The following is a 26953-nucleotide window of genomic DNA, read 5'->3' on the forward strand; positions in this document are numbered from 1 at the left end:
GGGAGATCAGCTCTGTGCTTTGTGACCACCTAGAGGGGTGGGATAGGGAGGGTGGAGGGAGGGAGATGCAAGAGGGAAGAGATATGGGAACATATGTATATGTATAACTGATTCACTTTGTTATAAAGCGGAAACTAACACACCATTGTAAAGCAATTATACTCCAATAAAGATGTTTAAAAAAACCCCAAAAAGCAACAAAAAAAACCAAAAAACAAAACGATAAAAAAGAAATGCCAGCTCCATTGGCAGTTTCTCCATAATTGTCCTAAAGAATTAGCTTTACTTTTTCTTTCCTCTAACATATTCCAAATAATGCCTTGTTGCTGGAGAGCTTAAGTAAAATAGTTACCCATCTCAATCAACAATGTGAGATCACCTCTTTTATCTGTCAGAAGCGTTGGAGATAAATCGATAAGGAGGTGGAATTCCTGTGTTTATACTTTCAGATGATTTAACTAAAGGAACATTTAGCTGCCAGTCGTTTCTGTTTTGAAAGAAGCCCCTGCTTAGGGGCCAATGACTGAGTTAACATCTTCAATATTCTACATAAAATCCTTCAAGAGAAAGACCTCTCCTCCTCTTGAATGAATTCCATGGCACAAAAGCTTTTGTGCTTCCTAGCTATTATTTGGAATGGCATGGTGCCTCGGAGAAGAGTCAAAATCTCCCAATGATCTTTATGATATAGGGACTCTGATGGAACTATAATAGAACAAACAGCTTTGTGGAAGACACACTTAGACTTTCCAAGCCCATCCATTAGAAAGAATTGAGGATAGGGCTCTCTTCTGGAAAGGACTGGGCTAAAGGAGGTATTTATATTGGGGGCACAGTGAAGAGTCTAAGAAGGCAAAATCACAGAGATGAGCCCATAATTTAGTTGTGGACAAGATTGTTGAAAAATATTCCAAAGCACATTGTTCTAAATCTCTCAGCAATAATCAGCTTGGATTATGGTTTTGTGTTGACTTGTTGACCTCTCCCACTTGCTAAAGTCCTCTAAGCTTAGTATTTGGAACAAACATAATCCTTAAAGGCTTAGTGAAAGACAGAATGGACGAAAAGACTCATTTCTATATGTTATGAGGTATAGAATACGGAGGAGCCCTCAGGGTGCGGTGATACCTAGTGCAAAGCACTTGATGTGTTCTTAAGGCCTTTGCCTCAAACAAGCCAAGATGAAAACGTTCAAGGAGAAAAGCGCTCCCTGAAGGGAAGGATGTATTGGCAACACCCAGCTTGTCTTAAGCAACATTAAACAATTTATAGCTCTTGATAGATGAGCTAGGAATTTGGAACATATATGCCCCTGGGAAATCAGCCAAAACCATTGCATGACTGTATATTTTAAATCTATAGCAACAGTGCAGACAAACTGAGGTTGTTCTCAACTCTGACCCTCATGGGGTTCCTCCCTGGCCAAAGCTGCTTTCTTTTTCCCTTGGTGTTCTCATTTTACTCCCTGGAAGAAAGCAAAATGTTCTGTATGGAATTTTCCCTGTATGGAATTTTATCTTTAAATTTCTGTAGCCAGTGAGGAGAGCTCAAGGGCACGTCTCAGGAAAATGGAAGGACCCAAGTGTGCAGCCTCTTCTTTTTCACAGTGACATAAAATTGACATGTGATTAACATTTTAATGGTCTAAATCAAGCACATTGAACTTGGGTCGTTTATCTAACTCAGGGAAAAAAATCATGTTTTGACAAACAAATTCTATACAGTTCAACTAAGATCAAGCCTGTTAACCAGAATTAAGGGCCATAGTCAACTGTCCTTAGTAAATCTAAACCGTCATCTAAATAGACTCTTGAGAAGACGTGGGTGTCTAGAGTAATGTTATTTCACAGGCCAACCTGACATGACAGGAACGTCTATCACGGAACGAAATTCATGTCAGGCATGAACATGTTCAGCTGTCTCCTTCAGCGCTAAGCTTGAATTTGTCACAGCACAGGACTGTGCTTGCGCACCTGGTTTACCCAGAGACCTTTTTGTGTTTGACAGTTGCAGCTGTAGAATCCTAACATCCTTCTGATTCCTCAGAGGCAGATTAAATTGTCTTACTCATTTATTTATTTATTTATTTTTGGCTGCTTTGGGTCTTCACTGCTGCACGCAGGCTTTCTCTAGTTGCGGCGAGCAGGGGCTACTCTTCGTTGTGGTGCGTGGGCTTCTCATTGCAGTGGCTTCTCTTGCTGTGGAGCATGGGCTCTAGGCACCCAGGTTTCAGTAATTGTGGCACTTGGGTTCAGTAGTTGTGGCTCGCAGGCTCTAGAGCGCAGGCTCAGTAGTTGTGGCACATGGGCTTAGTTGCTCCGCGGCATGTAGGATCTTCCCAGACCAGGGCTCGAACCTGTGTCCCCTGCATTGGCAGGTGGATTCTTAACCAGTGCACCACCAGGGAAGCCTCTTACTCAGTATTATATCATATAGAGAAGAGCATAGTTTGATGGGCTTGGCTAGCATGGTGAAAGAGCAAAAGCCTGAGAATCAGGAATCCTTCCCTTCTGGGCATCTTAGGTGGGACTGATTTACACCCATGCCATAAAACACAGTGGAATGATGATTCCTCCGGAATGATCAATTCCTTCTGAGTTTCCACTAGCCTCATCCTGCACCTGCCCCCTAGGGCTGAAACTGGATCTGCCTCTGGAGATGAGATATTGTCAAAAGGTGAAGGGGGCAATCAGGTTTACCATTGAATAGCCTCGACTATGAACCAGGGTAAGAGGCCTGGACTTGAAGTTAACAGATCTGGGTGCAAGTTCTGTTCTTGTCTTTATTTATTAAGTGTGTGTATTACTGGATTTTAGCAGGAAACAGAGGGTACACTCAAATCAGGTGATTTGAGGAGAATTTAATAAAAGGACTGTTTACAAAGCAAGAGCCAAGTTCAAGGAAAACAACAAATAATGCAGTATTTGGGGCTATTGACATGTTACCATCTCTAGGCCAGAAGGGGATAGGGAAGGGGGCCATGTCTGGAATGCCGAGGGGCCACCAGAAAGGAACGGTGCTTGGTTAGAGGGATAGAGCTCATGTGCTTGGCTAGAGGGATAGAGCTCATGCACTGAGATCCAGTAAGAAGGGAGCAAGAGAAATAAATGCCCAGGGCCTACTGTCCATTGCCCTCCCCTCTCCTACCAGTGGCTCCCGTTGGCCGAGCCCAGTGAGAAGCCAGAAGCCCAGGGGATGGTAGCTGCAGGCTAATGGCTTTCGAGACACAGAGGGCAGAGTAGGAGGAGTGGAGAAGGGAGGAGAATGGGTCTGGAGTGGCACACGGAAGGTACCCAGCACAAGGACCATGGAAAGACTCCAGTTGAGTAATTTTCTTCTCACCCCGGGAAGGGAGCTCTACTTAGCCCACACGGGGAGGGGGAAGGGTAAGCTGAGGTGAAGTGAGAGAGTGAATAGGTGAAATACAGAAAACATGCTTTGTAAACTGCAAACTGAAATATAGTTTAATTGAAAATATTCACTCTTCATTTCCAAGGGTAGGTTTTCATACAATTCAACCCATTTGCAGATCTAGGAAGAACTGCAGTAGACAGTGACACTGATTCAGTAGCAGGAAATCATTCCCATGCTGGCTATACTGCATTTTGATTTATTGGGGGCTGTAGATTGGAAAGGCCAGCTTTCAGAGTTACGAACTTGTGACCTGAAATTTCAGTTCTTTTTCATTTATACATAAGCATGTAGCACATTTTCTTCTGTGAGGGGCTTCAGAATTATAAGCCACTAGTTTAGCATTATTGGGAAGAATGGTGTCACTTGATTTATTTGCTCAATACTCATTAAAAAAAATCTATGTCATAGCTTTGCTAACTCCTACCATAGCTTTCATCTCCCTCCCAGTGGAAATTGGCAGGATTTCAGATCTTCTGGCGTAAAGAAAATGTGCCCAGACTCAATATCATTTGTGGGAAAGGAATATATAAAAAGTTGAATTTTGTTTTAAAAAACTAACAATTCTCTCATTTATTTTTTATTACTTTTAAATTTTAGTTCTATTATTTTGTTTGTGTATATGTATGTGGATGTATTAGACCTAAAAAGCTGGAGAGTTTGAATTTCCTGTGTCCCTTAGTAAAGGGCACTGAGGAATATGTGCTCCTAAAGCAGCTTCATCATTTAATTTCCTTTTCTTTCTCTCCCTTTCTCCTCTCCTTTCCCCTCCTCTCCTTTGTCATTCTCTTCTCTCTCTCCCTCCCTCCTGCTTTCTTCCACACAGTCATGCATGAGCACATTCACTTAATACATATTTACATGTACCAGGCACTTCTTGAGGCTGTAGAGATACAGCAATGAACAAACCAAGAAAAACTGCTGCTTATATTCTTGTGTGGGAGATAGACAATAAACAAGATATACAAGTACAACATGTTAGATGTTGGCAATTGCTTGGGAGAAAAATAAATGAAGAAAGGGAAATAGGGAGAGTTGAGTTGCACCTTTTCGAAGAGTGATCAAGGACTGTTCATATTTAACAGTATAGAGAGCACTTAACCAATGTAAAATGAAGTTGTACTATGTATTACAAACAGAAACAATTTTGGTTCTCAATCCTCTAACACAGAGATTTCTGAAAACTCAGTGAGGTTCTCTGAGTCCTGCATTTCTCACCTACAAAGTAACAGCGGTGGAGTGGGGGTAGGAAAGTAGAAGTGCTCTAACTACAGTGAAATGAATCTAGTGAGATATGTAAACATAATACTCAAAATCGCAGTCGGTTCTCTTGGCTCTGCTGTCAACATCTATCCAGAATCAGATCGCTTCTCCCACCTCCCTGCTACCATCTTGGTCTCAACCACCATCATATCCTGTCTAGTTTATCACAATGAATACCTAATGGCCTCCCAGCTCCTAACCTTACACGCATCAGCTAGAGTGAGCCTTCAAAAAGTTGGATCTTGTTGGTTCAAACCCTGCATTGGCTCCTAAAGTCCTTTTAGTGGCCTTTGAGACCCACTCTGACTTTCCCACAGCCCTATCCTCACTCACTCCCCTCTGGCCACACTGGCATCTTCCTTCTTTGTTGAATGTCAAGAATCTTCTGCTTCTTAGGCCTTTGCTTTATCTTCCCTCTGTCTGGAACTTAGCCACTTCACTAACTGCCTCGTCTTCGCTCAGTTCTCTTCTTTTCAAAGAGGCCTGTGTTGACTACCCTAATTCAACTTCTCAACCTCTCCGCCTCACCATGTCTACCCTTGACCCCCATCTCTGGCTTGACTTTCTTCTTATTTCCATAGTACTCATCATTTTTACACATCTGATAACATTGCTAAATAATTGACTTATTATGTTTATGTGTGTTGCCACCTGCTAGAAATAACTCCATGAGGGCAGCCCATGTGCCAGGAACAGTGCCTGGTCCTGAGCAGGTGCTCAATAAGTATTTGTTAAGAAATAATGAATGCCATATATATATATACACTCTTTTCCTACCTCCTCATTTTCTCTCATGCTGTTCTTGTTCCAAACCACTTTTCTCCACGCTCTTTAGTCGTACCCTACTGTTATAGGCTGAATGTTTGTGTCTCCCTGCCAGATTCATATGTTGAAGCCTTAATACCAGTGTGGCTATATTTGGAGAAGGGGCCTCTAAGGAAGTAATTAAGGTTAAATAAGCTCATAAGCATCATAATTCTATAGGATTAGTCCTTATAAGAAGTGACAACAGAGAACTTGCTCTCTCTTTCTATTCTTGCTCAGCAACGGCCATGTGAGCACACAGCAAGGAAGCTACAACCCAGGAAGAGTGCCTTCACCAGGAACTAAATCAGCTAGCACCTTGATCTTAGACTTCTAGCTTCCAGATCCGTGAGAATTAAATTCCTGTTGTTTAAGCCACCCAGTATCTGGTGCTTTGTTATGGCAGCCCGAGCAGACTAATATACCTACCCATATGCTTAGACTCACCTTTAATCTCTCTTCCTCCATTAAGTCATTGCCAACTATATTAGTCCACACGAACATCCATTTTGTGACTTTCAATAGCATTTTTAGATACATGACAATTTTCAGAGTTTGATTAGTTTGCATTGACTTGTTATCTGTTTTATGTGTGCACATTTAATCTCCCCACATGAAGTATAAGCTGTTTTATGAGGGTAGAGCCTGAAACAAATAAAAGTCCATGGTGCCAAGTTCTCTTTGAGGAAAGTAACTGTGCCTTATTCATAGACAGGATTATAGAATTATTTTATTGTCCAAGGTCACACAAATGGTCTTAAAATAGAATCGGATCCAGTTTTCATAAATCCTAGGCCAGGACTCTATTTTTGAGCAAGTACCATTTTGGAGCACCACAGAAGGTGCCCAAAAGGTAGACACTGAATTTATAAATAAATGAGACCTTTATAAAAATATATTTAGGGCAAAATGTAGTTTCTAAGTAGTTTCTAAGGACACCAAAGCAAGTCTTCCTGACACCAAGCTAAGGAATGAGTCACGGTATAAGAAATAAAATCCTGGATCTCATCTCATCTCTCAATTATCTATAACGTCATGTACCAATTTCATGCTGTGTGAAAAAGTGACAGAGTGGGACTGAAATAATGAGGAAGAACAGGAATCTAAGGGAAGGAATGTGAACTATGCGTTCATTGATCAAGCAGGCAGGCAACTGAAAGGGCTAAGAGGATAAACACATTTAGATAATTACCGCTGTGAAAAAAATAAATGACAGTCCTTTGGTGTATAAGATTATGGGAAAGGGGAGGCTGTTCTCCTGAATTAATCAGGAGCTTGCACAGACTGACTGGAGACATTATACATATATGTTTCCATATTATACATTTCCAGAAACTATACAAACTATCACCAACTAAAACAGGGTTTTCAAAATTCCTTTTCCTGGGTTAACATAGCATGTTCGGTGCTTGAGTTCCCAGGTCAGCCTGCAAAAGTCTCTTCAACCCCAAATAACCTGATTTTAGAGTAAAAACTAGATCAAACTGAAAATAATACAGTTTACGGTTAAGGAGAAAAATACTTCATTTGAGAACGGGGAGAAAATGGATGCACATTCCTATAGAAATTCTGGAGGAATTTTGGGTATCTCTCAGTCTTTGAATAGTGGTATTGTTTATTATGTCTACTTTTTACTTGTAAAAGCACAAATTTTGTTTTCTTTCATAGGTACCTGCCTAGTACTACTTTTTCACATATCAAACAAGTCAAGCAAAAATGAATGGAAAAAATAAGAGGAATTTTTAACAGGAAACTGAGCAAGAGAAAGCAAAGAGAAAGGGGTCACAGAAAATGTGGCTTAAAAAGAGAGTGTGCTTGATGCAAACTATTATATATTGGATGGATAAACAACAAGATCTTACTGTATAGCACAGGGAACTATATTCAATATCTTGTGATAAACCATAATGGAAAAGAATATGAAAAAGAATATATATATGTATAACTGAGTTGCTTTGTTGTATAGCAGAAATTAACACAACATTGTAAATCAACTATACTTCAATAAAATTAATTAAGAAAAGAGAACATACTTAATGAGTGAGCTGGAGATGTGTAAAAGAAAGGAAGAGACTGAGTGTGTGGATAATCCAGTGCAGGTTGATAGAAAGAACAATGCTTTGGAATCCAAATTGACTTGTATTTGCATTCTGGACAAATTGTAATTTGGGACAAATTACTCCCTTTACTTTTATGACTTAATTTTTTCATCTGTAAAATGACAAAGTCTTTGCCTTATAAGATTGATGTGAAGAAGGAACACTTCTAAACTCATTCTACAAGGCCAGTATTACCCTAATACCAAAACCAGACAAAGACACTACAAAAACACAAACAAACAAACAAGAAAAGAAAATTATAGGCAGCATCCCTGATGAACATAGATGCAAAAATCCTTAACGAAATATTAACAAACTGAATTCAACAATACACCAAAAGCATCACATACCATTATCAAGTAGGATTTATTCCAGGGATGCAAAGATGGTTAAATATCTGCAAATCAATCAATGTGATAAACCATATCAACAAAACGAAGGATGAAAATCATTTGATTGGGAATTCCCTGGTTAAGTGGTTAAGAAGCTGCCTGCCAATGCAGGGGACATGGGTTTGAGCCCTGGTCCGGGAAGATCCCACATGCTGCAGAGCAACTAAGCCCGTGCACCACGACTACTGAGGCTGCACTCTAGAACCCGTGAGCCATAGCTGCTGAGCCTGTGTGTCACAACTACTGAAGCCGGCATGCCTAGAGCCTGTACTATGCAACAAGAGAAGCCACTGGAATGAGAAGCCCACACACTGCAACAAAGAGTAGCCCCCGCTCGCTGCAACTAGAGACAAGCCCGCATGCAGCAACGAAGACCCAACGCAGCCAAAAATAAAAAAATAAATAAATTAAAAAAATCATATTATCATCTCAATAGATGCAGAAAAATCATCTGGCAAAATTCAACATCCATTTATGACAAAAACTCTCAATAAAGTAGGTATAGAGGAAACATACCTCAATATAATAAAGTCTTATATGACAAAACTACAGCTAACATCATACTCAATGGTGAAAAGCTGAAAACTTTTCATCTAAGATCAGGAACAAGACAAGGATGCCCACTCTGGCCACTTTTATTCAACATAGTATTGGCAGCCCTAAACACAGCAATCAGACGAGAAAAAGATATAAAAGGCATCTAAATAGGAAAGGAAGAAGTAAAACTGTCACTATTTGCAGATAGCATGATACTATATATAGAAAATCCTAAAGACTCCACCAAAAAACTCTTAGAGCAGTAAAATTGCAGGACACAAAATTAATATACAGAAATCTGTTGCATTTCTATACTCCAATAACAAACTTTCAGAAAGAGAAATTAAGAAAACAACCCCATTTACAATTGCATCAAAAAGGATAAAATACCTAGGAATAAATTAACCAAGGAGGCAAAAAAAACTGTACTCTGAAAACTATAAGACATTGTTGAAAGAAATTGAAGACAACACAAATAAATGGAAAGATATATACCATGTTCGTGATTCAGAGTTAATATTGTTAAAATGTCCATATTATCCAAAACAATTTACAGATTTAACACAATCCCTATCAAAAAATCAATGGCATTTTCCACAGAACTAGAACAAATAATCTTGAAATTTGCATGAGACCACAAAAGACCCTGAATAGACAAAGCAAACTTCAGGAAGAAGAACAAAGCTGGTGATATCATGCTCCCTGATTTCAAACTATACTACAAAGCTATAGTAATCAAAACAGTATAGCACTGGAACAAAAACAGAGACATAGATCAATAGAGAGAACAGAATAGAGAGCCCAGAAATAAACCCACACACATATGACCAATTAATTTACAATAAAGGAGGCAAGAATATACAATGGGGAAAAGACAGTCTCTTCAATAAATTGTGCCGGAAAAACTGGACAGCTACATGAAAAAGAATGAAACTGGACTACTCTCTTGCACCATATACAAAAATAAACTAAAAATGGATTAAAGACTTAAATGTAAGACCAAAACCACAAAACTCCTAGAAGAAAACACAGGCAGTATGCCCTTTGACATCAGTCTTAGTAATATTTTTTGGATCTGTCCCCTCAGTCAAGGGCAACAAAAGAAAAAATAAACAAATGGGACTACATCAAACTAAAAAGCTTTTGCACAGCAAAGGAAACCATCAGCAAAATGAAAAGGCAACCTACGAAATGGGAGAAGACATTTGCAAATGTTTTGTCTGATAAGGGATTAATATCCAAAATATACAAAGAAGTCATACAACTCAGTATCAGAAAACCAAACAATCCAATTAAAAAATGGGCAGGGAACCTAAATAGACATTTTTCCAGAGAAGATTTACAGATGGGCAACAGACACATGAAAAGATATTCAACATCACTAATCATCAGGGAAATGCAAATCAAAATCAGAATGAGATACCATTTTGAAGCTGTCAGAATGGCTATCAACAAAAAGACAATGAATAACAAGTATTGGTCAGAATGCAGAGAAATGGAAACACACTACTGGTGGGGATGTAAATTGGTACAATTATTATGGAAAATAGTATTGAGTTTCCTCAAAAAATTAAAAATAGAACTACTATATGATCCAGCAATTCCACTTCTGGGTATTTATCCAAAGAAAATGAAAACACAAATTCAAAAAGATATATGCACCCCAATGTTCACTGCAGCATTATTTACAATAGCCAAGATACGGAAGCAACCTAAATGCCATCAGTAGATAAACGGATAAAGAAGATGTGGTATATATATATATATATACACACACACACACACACACACACAATGGGATATTATTCAGCCATAAAAAGGAATAAAACCTTGCCGTTTGGGACAACACGGATATACCTAGAGGGTATTGTGCCAAGTGAAATAAATCAGACAGAGAAAGACAAATATCATATGATTTCACTTATATATAGAATCTAAAACACAAAACAAATGAACAAACAAAACAAAACAGAAATAAACATAGATACAGAGAGCAAGCTGGTGGTTGCCATAGGGGAGGAAGTTGGGGGGATGGGTGAAATGGGTAATGGAGATTAAGAGGTACAAACTTCCAGCTATAAAAAAAAAAATAGGGCGATGTAATGTACAGCACAGGGAATATAGTCAGTAATATTTTAATAACTTTGTATGGTGACTAGACTTATTGTGGTGATCATTTAGTAATGTATAAAAATATTGAATCACTATGTTGTACACCTGAAACTAATATAATGTTAGGTCAATTATACTTCAGTAAAAAACAAACAACCCCCCCTAAAACACTTAGTGGTTGAAACTAACGACAACAAGATTGGTGTGAGGATTAAATGAGAGAATGTAGCTGAGGCTGAGAGTAGGGGATTTCATAAATGATAGTCAGCAATAAAAGTACTTCTGATGCTGCTGTTGCTGTGAGCCAGCAGGGTGGGAGTATGCACAGAGGCAGTAGAGACAGAGCACTGGCTGGTTATTGTCTGGAATGAACTGGAAGAGAAAGGTGGGATGGGAGAGGGCATGGGAGGAGAACCAATGGAGGACCAGAGTATGCATATGTTGGACACTATTTCTATAGTACATGCCCACAGTGGAAGGAATAAATGCATAATGGAACGTATTATACTGTGCTCTGTTCTGCAGTGGAACTTAGTCTCAATTTATTTTCATTGAGAAAGCAGTATAATATCTCTGGGGTCTTTATCTGCAAGCACTGTTGTGTTGGTTGTAAATGTTATAAAGAAATTAGGGTTACAGCTCCAGGGCACCATCTCTGAGAAGCCTTGTGCAGTAAGGGAACAATAGAAGCAATGCTCTGTGAAGCATTGTATCTATTTATCATTTCCCCAGGGGACTATTAGAACACAACCAAGTCACAATGAGGTTGTAGTAAACAGTAAAGGACCTTTTCACATCTTTCCTAGGAGCAATTTCAATCTTCGCTTTGTGTCCAGCTTGGCCAATCCACAGCCTTGCTATCCCAGAATGATTTGTTCATCTCTTTTTTTTTTTTACCATAGGGATTCTCAGTTGGACTTTTTGGGGGGTGGTAGGGAGAGAGGATATTAGAAATAGGAGAGAAGCTTTTTCAAAATAAACACGCCAACAGCCTGTCCAGGTGGGCTTTGGTAACTGGCCCCCCAATGAGAGAAGTAATGATCACATCTAGGCCCAGTTTTTCCTTTCACAACTTGCAGGCAAATCTCTGAATCAGGTTCCTCTCCCTTATACCTGGATCTGTGGAAACCTTCTCTTTGCATTCCCCATCATTTCTCATCTGGCCTGAAATCCTCTGAAGAATCTCAGAGAGCCTGTTGCATTCAAGGAAAGATGGGCTTATTGATTAATTACTTATATTTTCGAGAGGTGATTGTAAGTAATTTTTAAAAGCTTTATTGAAAAAGAAATTGAAGATTCTCTATATGACAAGAGCCAATCTTCCAATTTTCTGTAGAAGCTAAAATTTATGGGAAAGAATGGAGAATTAGCTTGTGACTTGGTGGTGTGACCAGCACTCTTCTCTGGGAAGGAAAAAAGAAATCAATAGATGCAGGACCTGAAGGGACTTGCCAGGCCCCAGGAAATTCTGCGTAGGGACCTAGAGTTATGACAATCTTCCTATTCACTTTTACGGAGGTCCCACAGTCCAAGGCATCGCCTAGATATATTGTTTCCAAGGCAAGAAAAACCCACTGGGGTACTGAACAGAATATTCTAAGAATCTTTTAAATCAACAGCTCTGCCACTTGACCATGAGGAATGTGCCCTCCCCAGGGATGCCTGGAGAAGACGGAATGTGCACCAACAGTGGGGCCTTACCTCATCCTCCACCAATCTCTGTGGGCCCTTGCTCTGCAAGGTGATAGCTGGACCTCCCTGCTTCTTGCTTCTGCTCTCTGGGCCAAACTGCCAAGTGGACTAGTCTTGCCTTCCAGTCTATCCATTTCATACTCCAATGACAGTCTACACCCTCCTGCTGCCCCCTGGCTGCTCAAAACTTATTTTGGGGAACACAGTATATTAAAGTTTGCAAACCAATACACAGCCTGTTTACAGATGTTTTATCTCAAGAGTCTTTTAAAATTTTAATTAAAACTAGTAACCAACATTTGCAATTCAGGAGGCAAAATTCCACATTCCCAGCTTCTCATGAAAAAAAAAAAAATCCAAAGTTCTAGCTTCAAATTGCTACAGTCCTCACCCTTCCCTCTTAATTTATTTTTTTTAATTAAAAAAATTTTTATTTTACATTGAAGCATAGTTGATTAACAATGTTGTGTTAGTTTCTGGTGTACAGCAAAGTGAAGCAGTTATACATATACGTGTATCAATATCTACTCTTTTTCAAATTCTTCTCCCATTTAGGTTATTATGGAATATTGAGCAGCGTTCCCTGTGCTATACAGTAGGTCCTTGGTGTAAATACTCCCACCATGGCTGATTTCAAACTATCCAATGGTTTAACAATTGGCTCTTATAAGCCAGTATGAGTTGGTTCCAGCACGTGGTGTTTGTACAGACTTTTCACCATACAAGGTCCCTTCCTATGCACCTTCTGAGCAGGTACAGTTTGGATTATTATCCATTTCAGAAAGAGAAATTGAGGCCCAGAGGGCTCTGTGGTTTTCCCAAGATCACAGAGATAGTGAAGATAGTACCAGAGAACACGGCTTCTGACTCAATTCCAGAATTCTTACAAACATACTGTTTTGCACAGTACACCTTCAACTTTTTCAGACATTCAAGAATTCAAAAATTTACTACATATCCATATTTTGTAAGGAAGCTAGAAGAGCATGTGTTCCACTAAAATGTAGGAGGAAGCATGTGATACAGGGAATAGGAATCCCACACAAGGCAGAAATTAAGGTAATCCCAAGGATGGTGAAGGGAGTGATACACCAGGAAGTCATTTTATGAGGATAGCCTTGCAACAGGCTGAATGCTGAACAAATCCAGATTAGAGTATATCAGAGGTTTTGGGAGAGAATTTTTCATGAAGAAAAATTGAATAATGGATTATAAATGTACCCAGAGGGATTTCCAAATTGGGGGAGAGTTGGGTGATAAATAATAAATAGATGGAAAAATAAGTAAATGAAAACAAAATAATTATTAATTCCAGGAAAAATCAAAAGCAGTCCAAATAAGGAAAGCTCCTTACAGCATAATATATCTCAGTTCTAAGTAGCATTTACATTATCAGAATAATGTAAATATTAAATATTGATTCAAGCAATATTATGGTTTAGCTATATTGGGAGAAGAGGAACTAAGGGTGTATCCAAGTCGTGGGGATAAGGTGTGTGTGGCTGTGTGTGTGTGTGTGAAGGGAAATACTTTCTTTTTATGATTAAAATTGAAAAATCAAGAAGTAGCATTATGAGCATGTCATTGAATGATAAGTAATTGAAAATGTTTGCCTCTTGGAACCATAAAATAGTGTATGTGTGCAGTGGAAAGTTGGGGGGGGAAGTTGGAGGGACTGTAAAATTTCATAATAAGTGTGGTGGAATGGTCTGGTTCTTTGAATAATATAAAAATACATCTTTGATTAAAAAACAACTAAAATCAAATTACTAATAAATTAATATACTCATATTTTCTTGTAATAAAAAACCTAGTGCAGTAATATTAATACCAGGCAAAAGCAAATCCATGGACTAGGAGTATTAAAAGAGACAGAGAGAGACTTCAGACAAATGGAATAATCTACCATGAAGATGTAGCCATTCTAAACTATAGACCTTATCTCATAGCTTCAGAGTACTTACCAAGAAAAAAAAAACTACAACAATAATTTTGTAAATTGACAATAATAATTAAGCACCTTTATAGAATGTCCCAAAAACTCACAGATCAAGCAAACAAGGTAAGTAAGTATAGAAAAGATGTGAGTAAACTTGATCTGGTAATTGAATGTAGAATTTCAAATTTGACTACACATTATCTTTAAATATGCATAATATATTTACAAAATATTATCTAAATACTAGCCTAAATAGGACATCTTAACATAATATAATAATTTGATATCAAATATCAAATACAGGCTACGGCAGAGAGAGTCTAAGGTGGTTCCTTTTATAATATCCTTGATGTTTGGTGTTCACGCCTGAATGTAATTCCCTCCCCTTGAGTATGGGCAGGACCTGTGATTTCTTTCTAAATAATAGAATACGGCAAAAGTGAATGGATGTTGCTCCCATAACTATATTACATTATATATGACTATGTCTTACTAGCAGACCCTTTCTAGACATTCTAGCTGCCGGCTTGATGAAGTGAGTGATCATGTTGGAAAAAACCTGTGGACAGTCTATAGGAACTGCAGGCAGCCTCTAGGAGTTCAGGGCCTTTTACCTGACAGCCAACAAGAAGCTGAGCTCTCAGTTCTACAACCACAAAGAAATAAATTCTACCAACCTGAGTGAGATTGGAAACAGATTCTTCTCTAGTTAAGCCTCCAGACGAGAATGAAGCCTTCTGACACCTTGACTGCAGTCTTGTGAGACCTTTGGTATTATCATCCATCTAGAAAACCCAAGATAATCATTAAACAAACTATTAGAACTAATAAGGGAATATAGTCCTGAGTTACTCAGAAAACAAGTTAAACATATAACAACAATATGTACCAGCGATAATCAATTAGAAAATATAATAGAAAAAAAATCTCATTCACAATAGCAACGACTCTACAGTGCCTAGGAATAAGTCTAATAATAAGTATGCAAGAAAAACTATACAGAAAAAAACTATAGAGCTTTATTGAAGAACATGAAAAAGATCTGATGAAAAAGAACTATATACCATGTTTGTGAATGGGATGATTCAATACTGTAAAGTTGCCTATTTTCCTCAAATTAATCAGTAAAATCAGTGGGATCCTAATAAAAAATCCTTCAAAAAATGTTTATGCTACCTGACAACCTGAGCATCTTTTCAGTTTTTTCATGTGCTTATTGGTCATCTGTATAACTTCTTTGGAGAAATGTCTATTCAAGTCCTTTGCCCACCTTTTTAGTGTGGTAAAATACACATAATATAAAAATTACCATCTGAACCATTTTAAAGTGCATACTTCAGAGGTATTAAGTACATTGATATTGTTGTATAACCATCACCACCTTCCACCTTCAGAACACTTTTCATCTTGCAAAACTGAAACTCATACCCATTAAATGATAACTTCCTATTCCCCCCTCCCCCCAGCCCAAGGCAACCACCATTCTACTTTTTGTCCCTAAGATTTTGACTACTTTAAGAATCTCATATAAGTGGAATCATATTGCCATTCTGAATTGTGTTATTTGATCTTTTGTGGTTGAGTCGTAGGAGTTCTTTATGTATTCTGGATATGAACGACTTATCAGATATATGATTTGCAAATATTTTCTCCCATTCCATAGGTTGCTTTTTCACTCTGTTAATTGTGTTCTTTGATGCACAAAGTTCTTAAGTTTGATGTAGTCCCCTCTGTTTATTTTTGCTTTTGTTGCCTGTGCTTTTATTGTCATATCCAAGAAATCATTGCCAAGTCCAATGCCATGAAGCTTTCCCTCTATATTTTCTTCTAGGAGTTTTATAATTTTAGGTCTTATATTTAGGTCTTTACTGTTTGAGTTAACTTTTGTATATGGTTTAATATAAGGGTCAACTTCATCCTTTTGCATGTGGATATCCAGTTTTCCCAATACCATTTATTGAAGAGACTGCCCTTTCCCCATTGGGTGGTCTTGGCAACCTTGTTAAAGATCATTTGACCATATATGCCAGGGTTTACGTCTGGGTTCTGTATTCTATTCTATTGAGCTATTTGTCTGTTTTTATCCTAGAACCACATTGCTTTAATTACTGTAGCTTTCTAATGTTTTCAGATCAGGAAGTGTGAGTCCTCCAACTTTGTTTTTATTTTTTAAAACTGATTTGACTATTAAGGACCCTTTGAGAGTCCACATGAATTTTAAGATGAATTTTTCTACTCTGCAAAAAGAGTTGTTAAGATTTTGATAGGGATTGAATTGAATCTGTAAATCAATTTGGGTAGTATGGACATCTTAACAATATTAAATCTTTCAGTCAATGAACATGAGATGTCTTTCCATTTGTGTCTTCTTTAATTTTTTCAGCAATGTTTTGTAGTTTTCAGTGTATGTCTTTCACCTCAATGGTTAGGTTTATTCCTAAGAATTTTGTTCTTTTTGATGCTATAACAAGTGGCATTGTTTTCTTAATTTCCTTTTTGGATTATTCATTGTTAGTGTATAGAAATGCAACTATTTTTTTTGAACTTTTGAATTTTATTTTATTTATTTTTATATACAGCAGGTTCTTATTAGTTATCTATTTTATACGTATTAGTGTATACATGTCAATCCCAATCTCCCAATTCATCCCACCAGCACCACCACCACCCCCACAACTTTCCCTGCTTGGTATCCATACGTTTGTTCTATACATCTGTGTCTGTATTTCTGCCCTGCAAACCAGGGTTCATCTGTACCATTTTTCTAGGTTCCACATATATGCGTTAATATACGATATTTGTTTTTCTCTTTCTGACTTACTTCACTCTGTATGACAGTCCCTAGATCCATCCACGTCTTGACAAATGATTCAGTTTTGTTCCTTTTTATGGCTGAGTAATATTCCATTGTATATATACACCACATCTTCTTTATCCATTCGTCTTTCGATGGGCAATTAGGTTGCTTCCATGACCTGGCTATTGTAAATAGTGCTGCAATGAACATTGGGGTGCATGTGTTTTTTTGAATTATGGTTTTCTCTGGGTATATGCCGAGTAGTGGGATTGCTGGGTCATATGGTAATTCTATTTTTAGTTTTTTAAGGAACTTCCATACTGTTCTTCATAGTGGCTGTATCAATTTACATTCCCACCAACAGTGCAAGAGGGTCCCCTTTTCTACCCACCCTCTCCAGCATTTGTTGTTTGTAGATTTTCTGATGATGCCCATTCTAACTGGTGTGAGGTGATACATCATTGTAGTTTTGATTTGCATTTCTCTAATAATTAGTGATGTTGAGCAGCTTTTCAAGTGTCTTGGCCATCTGTATGTCTTCTTTGGAGAAATGTCTATTTAGGCCTTCTGCCCATTTTTGGATTGGGTGGTTTGTTTTTTTAATATTGAGCTGCATGAGCTATTTATATGTTTTGGAGATTAATCCTTTGTTGGTAAATTCATTTGCAAATATTTTCTCCCATTCTGAGGGTTGTCTTTTTGGTTTTTTTGTAGCTTCCTTTGTTGTGCAAAAGCTTTTAAGTTTCATTAGGTCCCATTTGTTTATTTTTGTTTTTATTTCCATTACTCTAGGATGTGGATCAAAAAAGGTCTTGCTGTGATTTATGTCAAAGAGTGTTCTTCCTATGTTTTCCTCTAAGAGTTTTATAGTGTCCGGTCTTACATTTAGATCTCTAATCCATTTTGAGTTTATTTTTGTGTATGGTGTTAGGGAGTGTTCTAATTTCATTCTTTTACATGTAGCTATCCAGTTTTCCCAGCACCACTTATTGAAGAGACTGTCTCTTCTCCATTGTATATCCTTGCCTCCTTTGTCACAGATTAGTTGACCATAGGTGTGTGGGTTTATTTGTGGGCTTTCTATCCTGTTCCACTGCTCTATATTTCTGTTTTTGTGCTACTACCATATTTTGTGCCACTACCATATTCTGTCTTGATTACTGTAGCTTTGTAGTATAGTCTGACGTCAGGGAGTCTGATTCCTCCAGCTCCGTTTTTTTCCCTCAAGACCACTTTGGCTATTCGGGGTCTTTTGTGTCTCCATACAAATTTTAAGATTTTTTTGTTCTAGTTCTGTAAAAAAATGTCACTGGTAATTTGATAGGGATTGCATTGAATCTGTAGATTACTTTGGGTGGTAAAGTCATTTTCACAATATTCATCCTTCCAATCCAAGAACATGGTATATCTCTCCATATGTTTGTGTCATCTTTGATTTCTTTCATCAGTGTCTTATAGTTTTCTGAGTACACGTCTTTTGTCTCCTTAGATAATTTTATTCCTGGGTATCTTATTCTTTGTGTTGCAATGGTGAATGGGATTGTTTCCTTAATTTCTCTTTCTGATCATTTGTTTTTAGTGTATAGGAATGCAAGAGATTTCTGTGCGTTAATTTTGCATCCTTCAACTCTACCAAATTAATTGATTAGCTCTAGTAGTTTTCTGGTGGCATCTTTAGGATTCTCTATGAATAGTATCATGTCATCTGTAAACAGTGACAGTTTTACTTCTTCTTTTCCAATTGGTATTCCTTTTATTTCTTTTTCCTCTCTGATTGCTGTGGCAAGGACTTCCAAAACTATGTTGAATAATAGTGGTGAGAGTGGGCATCCTTGTCTTGTTCCTGATCTTAGAGGAAATGCATTCAGTTTTTCCCCATTGAGAATGGTGTTTGCTATGGGTTTGTCATATACGGCCTTTATTATGTTGAGGTAGGTTCCCTCTATGCCCACTTTCTGGAGAGTTTTTATCATAAATGGGTGTTGAATTTTGTCAAAACCTTTTCTGCATTTATTGAGATGATTGTATGGTTTTTATTCTTCAATTTGTTAATATGGTGTATCACACTGATTGATTTGCATATATTGAAGAATCCTTGCATCCCTGGGATAAATCCCATTTGATCATGGTGTATGATCCTTTTAATGTGTTGTTGGATTCTGTTTGCTAGCATTTTGTTGAGGATTTTTGCATCTATATTCATCAGTGATATTGTAATTTTCTTTTTTTGTAGTACCTTTGTCTGGTTTTGGTATCAGGGTGATGGTGGCCTCATAGAATGAGTTTGGGAGTCGTCCTGCCTCTGCAATTCTTTGGAAGAGTTTGAGAAGGATGGGTGTTAGCTCTTCTCTGAATGTTTCATAGAATTCACCTGTGAAGCCATCTGGTCCTGGACTTTTGTTTGTTAGAAAATTTTTAATCACAGTTTCAATTTCATTACTTGTGATTGGTCTGTTCATATTTTTTATTTCTTCCTGGTTCAGTCTTGGAAGGTTATACCTTTCTAAGAATTTGTCCATTTTTCCAGGTTGTCCATTTTATTGGAGTTGCTTGTAGTAGTCTCTTATGGTGCTTTGTAGTTCTCCTGAGTCCATTGTAACTTCTCCTTTTTCATTTCTAATTTTATTGATTTGAGTCCTCTCCCTCTTTTTCTTGATGAATCTGGCTAATGGTTTATCAATTTTGTTTATCTTCTCAAAGAACAAGCTTTTAGTTTTATTGATCTTTGCTATTGTTTTCTTTGTTTCTACTTCATTTACTTCTGTTCTGATGTTTATGATTTCTTTCCTTCTACTAACTTTGGGTTTTGTTTGTTCTTTTTTCTCTAGTTCCTTTAGGTGTAAGGATAGATTTTTTGTTTGAGATTTTTCTTGTTTCTTGAGGTAGGCTTGTATTGCTATAAACTTCCCTCTTAGAACTGCTTTTGCTGCATCCCATAAGTTTTGGATCATCGTGTTTTCATTGTCATTTGTCTCTAGGTATTTTTTTATTTCCTCTTTGATTTCTTCAGTGATCTCTTGGTTATTTAGTAACGCATTGTTAAGCTGTCATGTGTTTGTGTTTTTTACCATTTTTTCCCTGTAACTGATTTCTAATCTCATAGCATTGTGGTCAGAAAAGATGCTTGATATGATTTCAATTTTCTTAAATTTACTGAAGTTTGATTTGTGACCCAAGATGTGATCTATCCTGGAGAATGTTCCATGCACACTTGAGAAGAAAGTGTAATCTGTTTTTTTTGGATGGAATCTCCTATAAATATCAATTAAATCTATCTGGTCTATTGTATCATTTAAAGCTTGTGTTTCCTTATTAATTTTCTGTCTGGATGATCTGTCCATTGGTGTAAGTGAGGTGTTAAAGTCCCCCACTATTATTGTTTTACTGTTGATTTCCTCTTTTATAGCTGTTAGCAGTTGCCTTATGTATTGAGGTGCTCCTATGTTGGGTGCATATATATTTATAATTGTTATATCTTCTTCTTGGATTGATCCCTTGATCGTTATGTAGTGTCCTTCCTTGTCTCTTGTAACATTCTTTATTTTAAAGTCTATTTTATCTGATATGAGTATTGCTACTCCAGCTTTCTTTGATTTCCATTTGCATGGAATATCTTTTTCCATCCCCTCACTTTCAGTCTGTATGTGTCCCTAGGTCTGAAGTGGGTCTCTTGTAGCCAGCATATATATGTGTCTTGTTTTTGTATCCATTCAGAGAGCCTGTGTCTTTTGGTTGGAGCATTTAATCCATTCACGTTTAAGGTAATTATCAATATGTATGTTCCTATTACAATTTTCTTAATTGTCATGGGTTTGTTTTTGTAGATCCTTTTCTTCTCTTGTGTTTCCCACTTAGAGAAGTTCCTTTAGCATTTGTTGTAGAGCTGGTTTGGTGTTGCTGAATTCTCTTAGCTTTTGCTTGTCTGTAAATCTTTTGATTTCTCCATCAAATCTGAATGAGATCCTTGCTGGGTAGAGTAATCTTGGTTGTAGGTTCTTCCCTTTCATCACTTTAAGTATATCATGCCACTCCCTTCTGGGTTGTAGAGTTTCTGCTGAGAAATCAGCTGTTAACCTTATGGGAGTTCCTCTTTATGTTATTTGTTGTTTTTCCCTTGTTGCTTTCAATACTTTTTCTTTGTCTTTAATTGTTTTCAGTTTGATTACTATGTGTCTCGGCATGTTTCTCCTTGGGTTTTTCCTGCCTGGGACTCTCTGCGCTTCCTGGACTTGGGTGGCTATTTCCTTTCCCATGTTAGGGAAGTTTTCGACTATAATCTCTTCAAATATTTTCTCTGGTCCTTTCTCTCTCTCTTCTCCTTCTGGGACCCCTATAAAGAGAATGTTGTTGCATTTAATGTCCCAGAGATCTCCTAGGCTGTCTTCGTTTCTTTTTGTTCTTTTTTCTTTATTCTGTTCCACAGCAGTGAATTCCACCATTCTGTCTTCCAGGTCACTTGTCCATTCTTCTTCCTCAGTTATTCTGCTATTGATTCCTTCTAATGTATTTTTCATTTCAGTTATTGTATTGTTCATCTCTGTTCATTCATCCTTTAATTCTTCTAGGTGTTTGTTCTTTAATTCTTCTCGGTCTTTGTTAAACATTTCTTGCGTCTTCTCAATCTTTGCCTCCATTCTTTTTCAGAGGTCCTGGATTTTCTTCACTATCATTATTCTGAATTCTTTTATTCGAAGGTTGCCTATCTCCATTTAGTTGTTTTTCTGGGGTTTTATCTTGTTCCTTTATCTGGTACAGAGTCCTCTACCTTTTCATTTTGTCTATCTTTCTGTGAATGTGGTTTTCCTTCCCCAGGCTGCAGAATTGTAGTTCTTCTTGCTTCTGTTGTCTGCCCTCTGGTGAATGAGGCTATCTAAGAGGCTTGTGCAAGCTTCCTAGTGGGAGGGACTGGTGGTGGGTAAAGCTGGGTGTTGCTCTGGTGGGTGGAGCTCAGTAAAACTTTAACCTGCTTTTCTGCTGATTGGTGGGGCTAGGTTCCCTCCCTGTTGGTTTTTGGCCTGAGGCGACCTATCAATGGAGACTAGCCAGCTATTTGGTGAGGCTAATGGTGAACTCTGGGAGGGGTCATGCCAACGGGTACTTCCCAGAACTTCTGCTGCCAGTGTCCTTGTCCCTGTGGTGAGCCATAGCCACCCCCCGCCTCTGCAGGAGACCCTCCAACACTAGCAGGTAGGTCTTTTTCAGTCTCCTATGGGGCCACTGCTCCTTCCCCTGGGTCCCAATGCGCACACTACTTTGTGTGTGCCCTCCAAGAGTGGAGTCTCTGTTTCCCCCTGTGCTCTCGAAGTCCTGCAATGAAATCCCGCTAGCCTTCAAAGTCTGATTTTCTAGGAATTCCTCCTCCCATTGCCAGACCGTCAGGTTGGGAAGCCTGACGTGGGACTCAGAACCTTCACTCCAGTGGGTGGACTTCTGTGGTATAAGTGTTCTCCAGTTTGTGAGTCACCCACCCAGCAGTTATGGGATTTGATTTTATTGTGATTGCACCCCTCCTACCGTCTCATTGAGGCTTCTCCTTTGTCTTTGGATGTGGGGTATGTTTTTTGGTGAGTTCCAGTGTCTTCCTGTTGATGACTGTTCAGCAGTTAGTTGTGGTTCTGGTGCTCTAGCAAGAGGGAGTGAGCGCACGTCCTTCTGCTGCACCATCTTGAACGCAAAAGCCAAAATGCAACTATTTTTTGCATGTTGACTTTGTATCCCAAATCTTTGCTGTACTTGTTGATTAGTTTCTCTTGTTTGTGGAATCTTTAGGTTTTTTTTGTGTGTGGGTGAGATTTTTAGGGTTTTCTACATGTAAGATCATGTCACCTATGAACAGAGATAATTTATTTCTTCCTTTCCCATTCGGAGACTTTTTATTTCTTTTTCTTGCTTAATTCCTCTGGCTAGGAATTCCAATATTATTTTGAATAGAGACATCCTTGCCTTGCTCTCTTAGAGGAAAAGCTTTCAGTCCTTCACAGTGGAGTATGATATTAGCTGTGGTCTTCTCATAAATGGCTTTTATTATGCTGAGTTACATTCCTTCTCTTCCTAGTTTGTTGAGTGTTTGGTCTAAAACTTTGATAATTATATGACGTTTGAAATGCTGTTAAAGATGAGGTGAAATGCATTTTTGAAGGGCCTTTCTGGAGAGCAGTTTGATATTATCTATTGAAACTAAAAATGTGTATAATTTATGCCCCAGAAATTGGCATTTACCCTAGCAAATGCTATCACAAATGTTTAAGGGAATATGTTTGAGGTTCATCGTAACATTGTTGTAATAGCAAAAATGTTGGCAGCAACCTAAATGGCTATCTGTAGGAGAACAGCCAAAAATAAAAGCAAAAGCAGAAACATAAACACAAATTAAACCATTGTGGAGCATTTATACTACAAAATATTACATGATTGTTTAAAAGGCAGGAGGCCAATCTCATTGTACCAAGATGCACAGAGTTCCAAATCATGTTTGAGTGAAAAAGTCACACTGCTTGAAGCCAATGTACATATCAACCAAATTCACATGTAGGTTAAACTGAACCTCAGCTTCAACAGATGTAGCCCTTGTTATCCATGCATTTTCCCCCATGTAACTCTCTTAATAGTTATGTGGGGTAAACAGTATTATTCTTACTTTACAATGAGAAAACTGAGCTCAGTGAGGGTAAGTAATTTGCTCAAGTTCACAGAAGTAATCATAGGTAAATCGGAGTAATCAGTTTTAGTGCAAAGCCTGGGCCCATAACCATTACAGCGTGCTGTCTTTACAATTTACAGGACTGTACTGTAGTCAAATGAGATGATATATGGAAAAGTACCATGTGCTTATAAGAATGTAACACACCAAGAAGGGTCAGTTAAAAAAAAAAAGTTGAATCTGTGAGTGGGAATACCAGAAATCATCATACTGTTTGAGAAGATATTGTAACATATTTTTTCAATGCTTTGTTTTAAATCTGACTTTTTCTCAGTTAAATAAAGATATCTGGGCTTGTAAGCTGACTCAGCATCCTTTTACTTGGCCATTAATATGTGAGATGCATAAAGATTAGGATTTTCCTTAAAGATACAGCTGATGTAGAAGAGAGTAGATTTTATGAGAAATAACACCTAGAGTCTGAATCCTTCCCAAAGGAGGGCAATTCCATTTCTTATTGAGATTAAAATCATCCTGAGAGGTATGGTGAATATTGGAAGAAAAAAACAGTTTTGAAAATATGTATACACCCCAGAGTTAAGAAATGCCTTTAATGCCAAAAGCTGAAGGTATAAGGGAAGAGTAGCAGAAACATATTTTATTCAAAGATTAGAGTTTAACTCATACTGTAGGGTAATTATTGACAGCATTGATAGACAAGTCTATCACAAAGTGTGATAATTAATAGTAATAATCTTTATTTGGTCTTTTTGATTTGTTAATCTGGAATTTTGAAATATAAAAGGATGGACGGATTAAAAAAGCAATTTCTTTGTGATCTCTTTTAGCCATGAACTCAGACTTCCAAAGGGAACAAACATGAAAACATGCTATTGGACATTTGTAAAGCTCTTACATCCCTCCACTAATTAGCACAACATATTGGAAAAGGAAAATGCAATTTCTATATTGCCCATGAGAAAATATAGTAAGAGATCAGCTATGAGAAAAATGTCACACAGCAATTCATAAACACTGAAGAAAAAAATCCCCTATCTGTAGGAATTACTGCAATGATAACTAGACCATATAATCCAAACAATAAATTTAATTAATATGTCACTACTGAACGGCAATATTAATTTAGAGACAGTCCCTAGGAATAACATAGAAATTTAGATCACTATTCATGCAATTTCTCCACCTTTCTCTCATTTTCATGTAAAATCTAAATTTTGAATTTTAAGGATGGATCGCTATGGTAGATATGTGTCCAAAGTATTCACTGATTTAGTCACCCATTCAATCCATTACCAAGAGATTAAGCTATCATATGCCAGACACTGTTCTAGGCCTACATGAGGATACAGTGGTGAAGAGGTAGAAAAGAACTTTGACCTATTGTAGCTTAGAGATGATGACACTGGACATTTACATCAGAACAACAGGGTGGAGTAAAGCCTATAGTAGGACAGATCTGTGAAATGTATAAGCATGTTTTAGAGTTTCTTGGAAATACTTGTGGAGAGGACTAAACTTTTGAAAGCACACAGGAAGAGGATTTAGACTCAGTTATTGGTCATTCATATGAGGGCTATTTCTCCTGTAGGTAGGAGAACTTGGAAGCATACATTCCACTTATTTTAGAAGAAAAATTAAACATTTGCACCAATTCAGGTTGGCCTTTGATTTAAAGAAAGAGAATTAAGTTGGCTTCAGACTTGTGCCACACTGGTCCAAACCTGTGACGCTAACCCAACGTCAAGGAATTTAACATGCTAGATTGAAAATATCCCTGCCCAATACATGAATGGTTATTAGTGTTTAATACCAGGCAATGGGCATTTAAAAATGAATTATAAAGAAAGCTGGAAAATCCTGTTAAAATTTAACTATCAGTTACATATCCTTTTTAAACCTTGCGACTTTACAATTATATTTAACTTGGAACTAACAGACTCCTGACTTCCTCTTCTTAAAAGAAGATGAATGTCTTAACTCTGCTCTCTTATGTTGGCCAAGTGTAGTGACAAAATACCAAATAAAGAACCACTGGCTGTCAAAAAACTAAGCGATACCAATTGCAAAATACTGAAAAATAGAAATTGAGCAACGATGAAGAGTTCTATTGACTTTATCCCTCCAAAATAATTTTGCATAAAATCTAGGAATTCTTCAACTTCAAAATTGGGGAAGAAAAATGGAGACGTGGACTATCATGCAAAAGTAAAGACCATGCCACAATTTCCTTTAAACATGATCATCCTTTTCTTCAAATACATGTGTTGAAAATAAACCTGTGTCATATCTAGGCAGGAAAATGTCAGAAATTTCAGGATTTGTGTCTTTCATATTTTTCACCTCCTATAACAGTCATATTAATCTAAATTTCCAAGATGCCAATAGCTGGGTTTAAGAGACATCAACACACTGAAAAGTGGACTCTGTTGTAACTGCTTATTAAAAACAAACCAGGCCAAACTTGTGGTTTAAAAATTAGGACCAGATGATGCTTAATAGGCATGAAATGCTTTCGGCATTACAAACGAGAACCAGGTGTGGAGAAAAGCAGCTTGGAGCTGAGCATGGCCACCTACAAGCAGGGTTCGTCTTCCTCCCAAAGGGTGAGAGTCGGTCATCAACTACACAACCTGGCCACTGTCTTGTCTTCCTGACTGCAGAGGAAAAACTGAGCATTTGAAAGTAGAGGAGAACATGAAGGCTGTCTCTTTAAAATTATGTTTGTGTTCTGAAATCAAACCGCCTAAAAGTAGACAGGGAGGAAATGAATCCACAGTGGCAATGCAGTTATTAGAGCTTCTGAATAGAATGTCTGCTTCCCTGAGTGCCCAGACATGAAGGGTACCAAATGATCAGCAAGGTGATTCTGACTTTTACTTTAACAAACCTTTCTCTTTTAATGAATGCTGGGGGGTGGGGGGGTGGAGGGCAGTGGGATTGGGAACTGGGTGACCTCTAGCAAGTCATCTCTCTGGGTCTCGATGTTCTCGTCTGTAAAATGTGGGGGTGGGGCCTTACACTCTAAGGTCACTCTCAGGAAGAGGGCTCTATGGTGTTATCTCCAAAATGTGTCTGTGCTCTGATTTATTGGCTCTGACTTCAAAGGAGCAGGATAAACAAATCTGTTGCCCAAGAAAAAAATCAGTTCTGCTGTTTTCCCCTCTAGTCATACAAACTCATTAAAGCAAAGTTTTCTAAGCCTGGATATCTCTCAGTTGTCCTTCGATGAGTCTGTTAAAGAATCTC

Source organism: Eschrichtius robustus, chromosome 2 (genome assembly GCF_028021215.1).
Source record: "Eschrichtius robustus isolate mEscRob2 chromosome 2, mEscRob2.pri, whole genome shotgun sequence".
NCBI lineage: Eukaryota > Metazoa > Chordata > Mammalia > Artiodactyla > Eschrichtiidae > Eschrichtius > Eschrichtius robustus.